This window comes from Theropithecus gelada, chromosome 14, assembly GCF_003255815.1.
Source record: "Theropithecus gelada isolate Dixy chromosome 14, Tgel_1.0, whole genome shotgun sequence".
NCBI classification, from domain to species: Eukaryota; Metazoa; Chordata; class Mammalia; order Primates; family Cercopithecidae; genus Theropithecus; species Theropithecus gelada.
Genome location: NC_037682.1, coordinates 102,942,668 through 102,956,773, shown reverse-complemented (window position 1 = coordinate 102,956,773; position 14,106 = coordinate 102,942,668).

Here is a 14,106-nt window from a genome sequence, read left to right as displayed (position 1 = left end):
TCAATCAGGATCCAGGAGCATGTGACATCAGGTGGGAACCGTGACCTAAGGAAGCCATCTCATAGGGCCAGACATCACCACGGAATGAAAATTCCAGAAGCCAATTAGTCCTCTCCAAGATCAGTCCATGGAGTGAGTTACAGTTTGGAAGGGGTCTCCTTTTCCTGATGATTTTCTGAGTTTCTAAAGTCCTCTGAGCTCACTGCCTTCATTGTTAATCTTTGTTGGAGTAATTGTTTAAAAATTATCCACACTATTCTGCTATGTGTCTTATTTCCAGATTTTGGAGGACGAGAGCACATCCAGTGATTTAGCCCTCTTTAGGTTACCAGCACCATTGTCTTTTTGGCCTATTCTCCCTGAAAACCAGAACCTAGAAAAATGACATGGAAGGAAAGGGTTTTGAGGTTTTATCTTCAGCTTTAGTGAGGCTCAAGTGAAAGGGAAGATCTATTAAAAATGCATTTGCCTTACCCTCTTTTGAGGTAGAGGCTTGAACAACTTGATCTGCAACTTGTAGAAGAGTGTGGCCAGTGCGATGTAGACTACTGCTTTACGAGATTCTGATCCATGAGGCTGTCCAATTCCAGCATAAAACAGGATAGCAAGGAGACAAGTATGTGGCTAAGATGAAGAAGGTAGACATCTGGAAAAGAACAAAATCACATGACCAAGTGTCTTAAATTCTCTGAATATCAGGCTGCACTCATCTCTAAGTGGAAATCTGAAGACATGTTCTAAAGCTAAACACAAATTTCTTGAAATCAGAAACCACAGATAACTTATTTTGCATTAACTTACTTCATTTGAGTGTCAAATATGAGACTCTCTCAATAATTTCCTGCTGAATTGAATTAAATGGGGGGATTCCCTATCCACTACTTCTAAATATTGATATAGATGATTGCAAGTTGATTATAATGAAGTCTCCTTTATTGGATGGACAGAGACATGATCCTTGGCAGATGTTTTTTCTGAAAGCTTGAGTAGAAACATCCATAAGCTGGTGCTATTAATCTGTTTGTCAGTTCTTCTACAGCTGTGGCTGCTGTGGAAGGTGTTTCATTCATTCATTCAACACAGATTTTAAAAATTTTATTTTATTGAAAATTGACAATTTATATATGTTTGTGGGGTATGAATATAATATAATATATTACGGGATGCAATTTACAGATTGATGTTATAACTTATGAATACATTGTGAAACACTTAAATCAAGCTAACATATCCATTATCTCCACTACTTATTTTTTTGTGGTGAGAACATTTGCAGTTTACTCTCTTAGAAATTTTGAAATGTACAATACATTATTATTAATTATATTCACCATGCTGTGCAATAGATCTCAAAAAAAAAAACACAACAAACTTGTTCCTCCTTTCTAACTAAGACTTTGTACCATTTGAACATATCTCCATTCCCCCGTACCCCAGCCTCTATAACTAGCATTCTACTCTCTGCTTCTATGTGTTCGATTCTTTTAGATTCCACATATAAGGGAAAACATGCAGTATCTGTCTTTCTGTGTCTGGCTTGTTTCACTCAGCATAATGTTCTCCATTCATCCACATTGTTGCCAATGGTAGAATTCCTTTAGTTTTAAAGGCTGAATAGTATTCCATTATGTATATATGCCACATTTTCTCTATCCGTTCATTGCTTGAGGACACTTAGGTTGATTTCATAACTTGGTTATTGTGAATAGCGCTGTAATGAACATTGGAATGCAGACGTCTTTTTGACACAAGGATTTAAAATCTTCTGGGTAAGTAGCCAGAAGTGAGATTGCTGGATCATATGGTAATTCTACTTTCAACTTTTCAAGGAATGTCCATACAGTTTTCCATAATGGCTGTACTAATTTACATTCCCACCAACAGTGTACAGGGGTTTCCTTTTCTCTACATCCTTGCCAACACTTGCTATCTTTTCTTTTTGATAACAGCCATTCTGACAGGTGTGAAATGATATCTCATTGTTTTAATTTGCATTTCTCCAATGATTAGTGATGTTGAACTTTTTTTTTTCATAAATATGTTAGCCATCAGCACATATTTATTGAGTGCCAACTCTGGGCTAGGCAGGCATAGTGGATTATTATAGATGTCTGCTTTGAAATAGTTTTCTAGCTTAGTGATCTCTTTTCAGTATGAGTGTCCATTCTTATACATGTACATTTAGTTATTTATAAATTGTATTCTTGAGCTATTTGTACCCTACAAACATATAGCTAATTGTATAAACTATAAAACATTCACGATAATAGGAATTTTAAAAGATGAGGTAAATATGAAAATAAGTACGTTAACTATTTTATTTATTGACTCCAACAATTCCTTTGACCTCATTAACTGTAAATAATATCTAGAAGGAGCATCTTTGTGATATAATGATTTGAAGATCTGGGTTTAGCTTCAATTGATTTCGGTGTTTTGTCATAGCTGAAAAAGATATCACACAAAGATATTTAGATCCAAATAAAAAGAGTATATCATTGGCTGTGCTAAATGAATTACAAAAACTATTTTAAAATTTCTTCCATCAATCATGCAAAGGTGTTATTTTAAAATTCAGTCAGTAAATTTCCATCTTAGCTGATGTCAACTGGTCTTACACACTTATTGAAGGAGTTGCCTTTTTAGCTCATTGAGTTAAACCCACTCAAACTCTTTATTTGGAAAAATTTTCAGCAACCTAAAAAATTCTGCTTCTACATCTTTTTAAAAAGACTGAAGATGTGGAAGTTTTTATGGGTGACACACACCTATATTGTTGTTAGCAACAATATCACATGATGGAAACATTCCTAGATATCTACTAAATTTTCACTTTATAAATGTTCCCCTCATTGCATGAATTTCAAAAAGCATTAATGTTATCTTGATCTTGATGGGCTGGATTAAGTACAAATTGTGTTTACTACTTAAAAAATATCTGCAGGTAACATATTTTGGACAACCAACTTATCAACCAAAAAAGATCAGCAAATTTAGTGTGCTTGTATTTGTATTAAGTAAATATGTATTGTTAATTAATTTAATTTAATTATATAGAATTCATTAATTTAATTATATGATTAACTTAATTCTATATAATTCATTAATTTAATTATATATGTGATTCATTTTTAAGTTTCACAGTTCTTTGGGTGTCTTTAGTCATGAGATAATCAGTGATTCTTTTTATGGCACAAAAGGGTCTCATATCATTATAAAGACTGTACATCTAGTGATGTTGGGTCTGTAAAATTAACCACACTGATATCATCCTTAAATCTCAATATGTTGCAATATGATGGGAGTGAATTAACTGAGGGCATCACCGTTACACCCCGTTTCCATGCATAACTTCCTCTTGTATCTGAGGACACGCTCAGAACCATGAGTCACACATAACTAAAGTGTGGAGAGCACCAGCACTACGGTGACCAACTCATCTTGGTTTGCCTGGGAATTTCATGGCTTTAGCATTGAAAGTCCTGTTCTAATATATCCTTCAGTCTGGGGCAAACCTGGACATTTGGTCACACCAGTCCACATTAATATTGTCTGGTCCATGTTAATGTGGACTGGTGTGACCGAATGTCCAGGTTTATTATTTATGTTTATTATTCAAATATAAATAAATCTTAATTTCCTTTTCCTTTGCTTATTTTTTCTTTTACTTCTTTTTCTTTTTTCTTTCTTTTTTCCTTTTTCTTCTTCTTTTTTTAAAAATAAATTAGGAGTTTCTTTTTTCATTCCAATGGATTGTCTCATGTGGTCCCTAAGACACGTGCAACCCACTTTGGTCTCTTTGGAGCTTGTGAAAGCAATTCTTGCGTAACAGATTTCTCACTCAGATCCCCTCTGGACACCACAGGAGAGAAGTTGGCTCTGGCCTGAGGAACACTGATGTTATTTGTTCTAAGATGGGACTGGGTCCAGGGGCATCAGTGGTTCTGCCAGGGGGTGATCATGGTGTTTGTCAGGAGTGGAGTAGCATGGGATACACCATCTTTATATGCTCTCCTGCAACAAAAATCCGCTTCTCATTAAAAGTTTTCTTTATCCAACCTATCCTAAAGTTACACTCATATTAATATGATAATGTTTAACTCATCTAGGAAAACCTTAAGAGGAAGAAAACACACTTTTCATAAGATCCAGATGTTGTCTTACCCCACCCAAGCCAATTAGTTGGAAATCTATAACAGCAGTTCTCAACCTTGGCTGCACATTAGAATCACTTGGGAATCTGAAAAATCCCTGTGTCCAGACTGTGCCTTTGGCTGATTAAAATGGACTTGCTGGGGGTGGATGCAGGCATCAGGAATTTTTAAAGCTCTTCCAGGCGTTTCCAATGTGTGGTGAAAGCTGAGAACCACCACGCATCTACCTTTCCCCTCCTGTGGGGGGTGGGACTGTGGTTGAATCTGAATGCTAAGAAAGAGTTCTCAGAGGCAACTTGTGTGTGGCATGTAGCATGGATGCTGTCCTATTCAATTAGAGGTTTTTTTCCCCCCTTACTAAACCAGGCAGGGTTAGGGTAATGCGGACTCTCGTCATTAGAGAGTGAAAGCCCAGTGGTCTTAGCAGTCACTATAGAAGGTCTTTAGAGTAGACTGACTCAGCAAGAAGGTATCAGCTGAAGTGATTTTAAATGTCTTTTATCTGGCAGCATGACGATTTCCTTTTCATGTGTGCAGACCCATAAGCAAATGCAAGAATGAAACATAAAGAAAATAGCAAGATGTCAGAGGCATCTGCTCCTTGTCTCACCTGTGTACTTTTAAACCTCAGTAGTAGATTGACGTATTCAAATATGGGGCAAGGTGGTCAGGTGAAAAGATAATGGAGACAGCAAGTATGGTAGAACCCCACATTTAAGCCTTTATCTGAAGTCCGCTCAGTGCCTCCCTGGGCAAAGGGCTTTATGACATTCAAGTCAAACCAAAATTTAAAGAATGAACCATATAGGACTGATAAATCTGCTTTTCCTAATAAGAACTAGTGTTCCACAACTAGTGTAGTTCCACAACTAGTGTCCTTATTTCCTATTTTTGATTCTACCTATTTCAGTGGAGAAAGGTTTTATTGTCTGTAGTAGCTGAAAGAGCTGGAGGACTTGGGGCTCAGGAGCCTGAAGAAGATTGTCACCAACTTCTGGTAGATGAGAATGGAGACCCTTGCTTCCTTTACAATGTGCTATAACATTTATGTGCTGGATACTGTGCTACCTGCTAAGAAATTCAAAGAAAAGTCAGGTGCATCCTTGATCACAAGAAACTCAGAGTTATTGGGGCAAATGGAAGGTTATAATATAGTAAAACAGGTAGAGTGGTAGATATAAACACAGGTGCTGTTCATCTCACATTTGCTAAGGAGATGTTACAATGCTCTCACTTAAGCCTCTCAGAAAGCAAATAAGGGATGCACTACTTTAATTCCCATGTATAGGAGGGAGAAACAGACTTAAAGAGGTTAAGTCACTCATGCAAGTTTACACAGTCAGTCAACGGCAGTGCTGGTGTTCAAATCCAGCATGTTCAATCAATGTTTGTTCTTTTTTTTTTTTTTTTTTTTTTTGAGACGGAGTCTTGCTCTGTCACCCAGGCTGGAGTGCAGTGGCCGGATCTCAGCTCACTGCAAGCTCCGCCTCCCGGGTTCACGCCATTCTCCAGCCTCAGCCTCCCGAGTAGCTGGGACTACAGGCGCCCGCCACCTCGCCCAGCTAGTTTTTTTTTTTTTTTTTTTATTTCTTAATAGAGACGGGGTTTCACCGTGTTAGCCAGGATGGTCTCGATCTCCTGACCTCGTGATCTGCCCGTCTCGGCCTCCCAAAGTGCTGGGATTACAGGCTTGAGCCACCGCGCCCGGCCAATGTTTGTTCTTTTAATCCTGTAGCCACATAGCTACCGACATTACTGGTGGCTATTTGGATGACTGCTATTTTTATTTTATCAAGCCTTAGCTCACATCAATACATCAAGTGTTTATTGAGTGTCTTTCTGTCGTGGCAGACACTATGGATGAAGAGGACTGGATGGTTGGAATGTTTCCACCTGGAGTACCTCAGATTATGGCAACTCAGCGGCTTATATAATGGGAGAATTCACACTGAGAGGAGCAGACAGAGAAAAGTGGATGTGAAAGTTTCATGCTTGTGCTCTGGGACATCTAGCCAGTTCTGAATTCAGAGTAGACATGCAGAGAGAAAGGCAATATTTTCTGCCAGCATGTTGGTTGCTCTGTGCCCCTGTGATCTAGAATCTAGATGGTTAGTGGTCTTCTCTTCAAAATCATATATAGGTTCTAGTAGCCTAATGGCATCCTAAACTTTCATCTTACCATGCTGATTGCCTATGTATTAATTTCCAAACCTCATGGTTTGGAAATGAATGAAGTAACAGAATGAAGTAATTTTATTTTAAATCCACAGTGTACACACTTAGGAGACAGAGGAATAAACATGAATCTACATAAATAGACATATTTAATGGATACACACAGATTATAGCTGGAATTCTTGCCTTCTGGTACTTTTGTGGTCTCTGTTGAACTTTGTCCCTCGGTTGACTTATAGCCAATGAATAGGTCAGCAGAGGCAGCAGCATTGCTGTGTGCAGGGGTTTTTTTCTGGGTGTTCTGATCTTGCAAGTTGCAATTAAAATTCTGAGTCTGCCGTGCCTTCTTGGGCTCAGATTCTTTTTCTCCATCAATCAAAGAGAGTATCATTTGCCCATTTCTTAGAGAATGAGGCATTTCGAGATTGTGTCTGCAGAAGTACTTGATGCAAGTTGATGCCTCGGTGCTTTATGAAATCAAGGGGCCCGATTGTGGCAGCTTTATTTTCATTACGCTCCTTTTTTAGGCCTTTTTTAGGGATATATTATTTACCGATTCAACAAATGCTTAGTGAGCAACTACTATGTCCAGCCTAGAACTTGGACACTGTACACATCAAGAAGGTTGCCTTACTTCTTTGTTTCCTGACATATTTAACACAAGTCAGAATATTTAAAAGACTAAAAGTAAATGTATTAAGCATTTTGGTCAGTTTTAACACAAAATACAGTTCTGATAAGTTATCTGTCAAAATTTTCTAATCTGTAGATTTGGTTTAAAATGCCTTTCAGAAGACGGAAAGATGTGATCAATGTGATGTTTTTACAGAGAAAATTCTAAATAAGTATTTCTCTTTATTCTAAAAGTGATTGTCTTTTGTTTTTCCAAATGACTCAGACTTACATATCCATGTTCTCACCTTGTAAACTGAAATCAGCAAGCCATCTTACTAAACAAAAAGAGTATAATCCTTTGTGTATACACAAACACAGAGTCCCAGGGCCTTGGGGGAAAAGATGCAATAAAAATGCCTAAATAACATGGCTGACTTGATTTCTAGAGAAATTCTCTCTGCCTTGGGAAAGTAAGTTAGAGGAAAGCTTTTTCAGGGCTGCATCATTTGGCCCTATTCACCTCTCAGGAACAGTGACTTCCTGGTCTGTGTACTTGAAGACCAAGAGGCAGGCCGGAGATCCTAGTGAGGCTCAGGGGCTTTGAGGAGCCTTGCCAGATCCCAACAGTGACTCAGCAGCAATACACAGGGAAGAATTCAGACTGCTGTGCATCTGTTCACTGCTGTGTTCCATTATTATATGGTTACATACACAGAATGTCCACTGATGACATACCATAAGCAGAAGACTAGGCCTTGCATCTTAAACTTTTAAAATTTAAAAACAGTTGGCCAGGTTCAGTGGCTCATGCCTGTAATCCCAGCACTTTGGGAGGCCAAGGTGGGTGGGATCACCTGAAATCATGAGTTCTAGATGAGCCTGGCCAACATGGTGAAACCCCATCTCTACTAAATACAAAAAAAAAAAAAAGTTAGCCAGCCAAGCCAGGCATGGTGGCAGGCACCTATAGTCCTAGGTATTCAGGAGGCTAAGGCAGGAGAATCCCTTGAACCCATGAGGAGGAGGTTGCAGTGAGCCAAGATTGCACCACTGCATTCCAGCCTGGACGACAGAGCGACTCCATCTCAAAAAAAAAAAAAAAAAAAAAAAAATTAAAAACAGCTCACAGGTATGATAGAAATACTTTATAAACAAAATTTAAATATAAATTATTTTTCTTATAGATATAGAATCTCCTGGCTGGAAAATAATTACTTTCTTCCATATCGCAGTCATTTTTCACCAGTTTTCAGTCTGAAGTAAAAGTACCTTTTATATACTTAAATTATGTGATTGTCAGAAGCTTTATCATACTAGTAATTGCAGTTATTAAAATTAGAATGTACACACAGTCTTACTGAAAACCCTGCATATACTTCTGCTTTGAAAATGCAATGCAATAGTCCAGGTTGATCAGAAGCTTGGGTGTTGGATAACCCATTCAAGACACAGGTGGGCTGGTAAGTAGCCGGGAGAGGTATATCTAATGGGGCTCGGTTCCTTAGGTTTATGCCCTGAGGTTACCATAGAGAGTTTTGATACTTCACATCAGCGTTACTTTTTTTTCTTCTATCTATCATTTTATTATGAAAATTTTAAACATGCAGAAAAGTTTAAAGAATTATACGGTGAATGCCTGTAATCACCTAGATTCTACAATGAACATTTAGCACTAGATAACCAGAAATCTATCAATCCATCTATTGACCCTGTATTTTTCTGTTAGATGCATTTCAAAGTAAGCTAAGCCATCAGTGCACTCACCCTATAGACTTTAGGATGTATATATTAAACTGATATTAACCTAAAGCTCTTTCTTTTTTTTATTGTGAGGTCAAATTCACATAGAGCAAAACATACAAATCTTAAGGATATCATTCGATGAGTTTTGGAAAATACGTACAGAGGTGTAACCCAAATCTCTATTAATATACAAAACAATACTATTAATCCCCAAATTTCCTCATGCTCCTTATCAATCTGTCTCCACTTCTATCTCCTTAGAGGCAACCACCAATTTCTTTTCACCGTAGATTAGCATTGCTTGTAGAATAAGTGTGAATGGAATTAAACAGCATGCACTCTGTGTAGCTCTTCTTTCACTTAGCATAATGTTTTTCCATACTCATCCATATATTGTTGCATGTATAGGCAGTTCCTTTTCTGCTGAATATTATTCCATTGCATGAATCTACCATACTTTGGTTATTTATTCTCCTATTGATCTATACCTGGGCTGTTTCCAGTTTTTGGCTATTATGAATACAGCTGCTAAGAACATTTTTGTACAGTTTTTTTTTTTTTTGCATGTTTTTATTTCTTTTGGGTAAATACTTAAGAATGAATCACTGGCTCGTATAGTAGATATATGTTTAGTTTTACAAGATAACCATCAGACTTTTTCCAAAGTGGTTGTGCCATTTTTTACTCTCACCACCAACAAATAAGAATTCTGGTTATTCCACATCTTCGACAATATTTGGGGTATTTCACCCCAACATTTGGGGTATAATTTTCATTTCTTTGATGACTAATGAAAGACATTTTGTCATATATGTATTTGATGTTTATTTATCTTCCATTGTGAAGTGTCTGTTTAAATCTTTTGATCACTTTTTAATAGGGCGACTTGTCTTTTTATTATCGAATTATAGTCCTTTATCCATTCTGAATACAATTCCTTCATCAGATATACGTTCTGTGAACATTTTTTCCCAGGCTGCAGCTTGCCTATTCATTTTTCTACTGGTGTATTTTGTGAAGTTTTAAAATTCAATGCAGTACAATTTATCATTTTTAATGGGTATGTATTTCTGTTTCCTATCTAGGAAATCTTTGCTTGCCCCTCAAATTGTGAAGATAGCTTATTTTCTTCTAGAAAGTTGATAGTTTTATGTTTTACAATTAAATTTATAATTCAGTGTGTGTGTGTGTGTGTGTGTGTGTGTGTGTGTGTGTATGTGTGGTATGAGGCAGGAGTCGAGGTTTTCTTTTGTTTTCTACATGGATATTTCGTTGTCTAGCACATTGTTGTTGAAAACCCTTTCCTTTCTTTTTTAGATTGCTCTGATGCTTTTGTTGAAAATTAAATTATATGTGTGATTCTATTTCTAGACTGTTTTCTGATCTACTGATTTATTTATCTATCCTACGTCAGTACCATACTGTCTTAATACAGCTCTATAAGAAGTTTTAAAATCAAATATGTAAGTTCCCGAACTTTGTTTTTTTTTTCAAGATTACTTTAAATATTTTAGGTCTTCTGTAGTTTCATATAAATTTTAGAATCAGCTTGTCAATTCCTACAAAGAAAACCTGTTGAAATTGTAATTGGGATTGTGATAAATCTTTAGATCAATTTTTAGATAATTGACATCTTAAAACATTGTATCTTCCAACCCAAAAACATGGTATGTCTCTTCACAGATTTAGATCTTTTAAACTTTTTCTCAGCAAGGTTTTGTAGTCTTCAGTGCATAAGTCATGCACATGTTTTTAAAATGTAGTCCTAAGTATTTTACGTTTTTGTAAAAAGAATTTTTTAAAATTTTATTTTCTAATTGCTGCTAGTAGATACAAATATCATTAATTTTTGTGGATTGAGATTGTATCCTGCAATCTTGCTAAGCACACTTGTTGGTTCTAGTAGCTATTTTATTTTATTTTATTTTATTTTTGAGACAAAGTCTCACTCTTGTCCCCCAGGCAGGAGTGCAATGGAGTGATCTCAGCTCACCACAACCTCCACCTCCCGGGTTCAAGTGATCTTCCTTCCTCAGCCCCTGAGTAGCTGGGATTACAGGCATGTGCCACCACACTGGCTAATTTTGTATTTTTAGTAGAGACAGGGTTTCTCCACGTGGGTCAGGCTGGTCTTGAACTCTCGACATCAGGTGGTCTGCCCGCCTTGGCCTCCCAAAGTGCTGGGATCTCAGGAGTGAGCCACCGCACCTGGCCGCTCTTTTTTTATTCCTTAGGTTTTTATATGTAAACATTTCATATCTCAATTGAGGTTTTCCTTCTTTTTTTTCCTTCCAATTGGTATTCTTTTTAAAAAAATTGTATTGCATTGGCTACGATCTCCAGTACAATGATGAATAGAAGCAGTGAGAGACAGCGTTGTTGCTTTGTTTCCAGTCTTACAGAGAAAGCACTCAATCTTTCACCATTGTGTGTGATATTAGTTGTAGATTTTTTATGGGTACCCTTCGTCAGCTTGAAAAAGCACCCTTTTATTTCCAATTTGCAGAAAAGAAAATCACAAGTGGCGTTGAATTTGTCATATGATTTTTTTGATCCATTGGGATGATCATGCTGATTTTTCTCCCTCATTCACTATTAATATAGTGAACTATATTGATAGATTATTTTGAAAGTTAAATTAACCTTGTATTCCTGGGATAAATCTGACTTAGCCACAACATATTGTTTTTCTGGTAAAGATTTTTTGTCTACATTCATGAGGACTATTTGTCTGTAATTTTTTTCTCATAATGTCTTTGTCAGATTTTTGTATAGCTGCATAAACTGAATTAAGAAGTATTCCTTTTCTGTTTTCCGCAAATAGTTCATAAAAGATTGGTGTTACTTTTCCCCTCAAATGTTGACATAATTCACCAGTGAAATTATCTGGGCCTAGAATTTTCTTTGTGGAAATGTTTTTGATGACAAGTTCAATTTCTTTAATAGATAAATGACTACTTAGATTTCCAAAAAACCAGTGTCATTTGTGGTAATTTTTATTTTTCAAGGACTTTGTTCGTTTCATCAAAGTTGTCAAATTTATTGGCATAAAGTTGTTAACAATATGTTATTGTTGTTCTTTTAGTGACTGTAGAATCTGTAGTGATGTCTTTCATTCCTGATATTGGCAACTTGAACTCTCTCTCTTTCTTTTTTACCTCAACTTATCTAGCTAGGGTTTATTAATTTTCTTGATCTTTCTTGATTTTTCCAAAGAATTATTCGGCTTTGTGAATGTTGTCTATTGTTTTTCAATGTTGTATGTCATTGATTTCTACTCTTATCTTTTATTATTTCTTCCTTCTACTTAATTTGGTTTTACTTCACTCTTCTTCAACTAGATCAGTGTTTCTCAACCTTGGCACTATTGACATTTTTGATTGGACAATTCTTTGTTGGGAGGAGCTAGCCTACATATTGTAGGGCGTTCAGTATCAACCCTGGCCTTTACCCATTAGATGCCAATAGCTCTTCCCCACCCAGTTGTGAAAACAAAAATGTCTCTAGATATTGGGGAACAAAGTAACTTCTGGTTGAGAATTATTGATCTATATTTTAAAGATATAGCTTAAAGTCATTGATTTTTCTTTTAGTATCTTTTTTCTTTCCTAATATACATATTCAAAGCTATACATTTCCTTTAATACTATCTTAGCTGCATTTAAGTTTTAATATTTTTTATTTTATTATTCAATTAGAAATATTTTCTAATTTTCTTTATGCTTTCTTGTATGGCCCATAATTTATTTAGATATGTTCTGTTTAATTTCCAAGTATTTTGGCATTTTTCTAGATACATTGTTACCTCTTTGCAATTTAATTCCTTTGTGAGAAAATATACTCCGTAAGACTTCAGTCTTTTTAGATGTATTGAGACTTGTTTTACGAACAAACGTTTAGTGTTTCTTGGGGAATATACCACGTTATCTTGAAAAAAAAGTAAATTCTGTAATGGTTGGGTGTAGTGTGCTTCATAACAATTAACTAATAAACATTAATTTAGTCAAGGTGATAGTGTTGTTCACGACTTCTGTGTATTTATTGATTATTTTGGTTGAAAATGTTAAAATCTCTAGTTATTATTTTCAATTTATTTCTCCATTTAATTCTGTTGACTTTTGATTCATGTGTTTTGAATCTCTGTTATTTGAGATATACACATTTATGATTGTTAGGCATTTCTCATGAGTAGGCTGTCTTATCATTGTAAAATATCCCTTTTTATCTCTGCTGATACTGATTGTCTTGAAATCTACTTTATTTGATATAAATATAGACACTTAATCTCCTTATGCTTACTGTTTGCTCAGTGGCACTTGTGTTACTTTTGTAAGTAGAAATAATATTGTAAAATTTTATATTTATATGGTACATTATTGATGAAGAGATTGGCTTTTATGCTCTCCTTTGATATTCTCAGCAATCTTAGAGATAAATAATATTGTTATCTCCATTTTACAGAGATTAAACTGAGTCCACAGGAATTATGTGACTGTCCCGAGATCACAGTGGTGAGTGAGCACCAGCCTGGTCACTGTTTTACCCTGATTCCTGGACTCTTGACCATTATGCTATGCCATCCTCTACAGATTAAGTGGAAGGAGAATTGGAGAGATCCTGTGTGGCAAATCACAGGATAGGTGAGAGCGAAGGTAGGAAGTGTATATGGAGAAGGTGTCTTCCAAAGACACAGTGTTCATAGTTCCACTCCAGGGCTCAAGGGACAGTGGCTCATGCCTGTAATCACAGCACTTTGGGAGACAGAGGTGTGTAGATCGCTTGAGCCCAGGAGTTCAAGACCAACCTGGGCAACATGGCAGAACCCTGTCTCTATAAAAAATAAAAAAATTAGCTGGGTATGTTGGTGGCATGCGCCTGTTGTCCCAGCTACTTGGTGAGCCGAGGTGGGAGGATGGCTTGAGCCTGGGAAGTTGAGGCTGCAATGAGCTGTGTTCATCACATTGCACTTCAGCCTTATTGACAATGCGAGACCCTGCTTCAAAAGAAAAAAAAAGATTGGCTGTAAAGAAGAAACTTTTGGTTATAAAGTTGGTGAGGCATTGTCAGGAGTACTGGAGTGAATGGATCAGCAAGATCTGTCAGTGTCAAAGAAGAGGCTGGGCTCTAAATGTCACTGTCACAACATACACACGTAATGGCCATCATCCAATTACCTTCATTATGTTGTATGTATTATAGTTTGGCCTAGAGGCAGAGGGCAGGATAAGATGATCTCTGCTGGGCTACCTACCCTAAGATTCCATGATTCCTTCTTAGGGGAGCCACAAGAGAAGTTGATGTCTTGAGGTGCCGGTCAGATGGAGAAACTGACTTTCCTTGCAGGAGCCCTTCCTTGCTACTCATCTGGCAATCTATGTCCCAAGCGGCCAAGCTGTGGGTCCCCCAGGCTTGGTTGTTC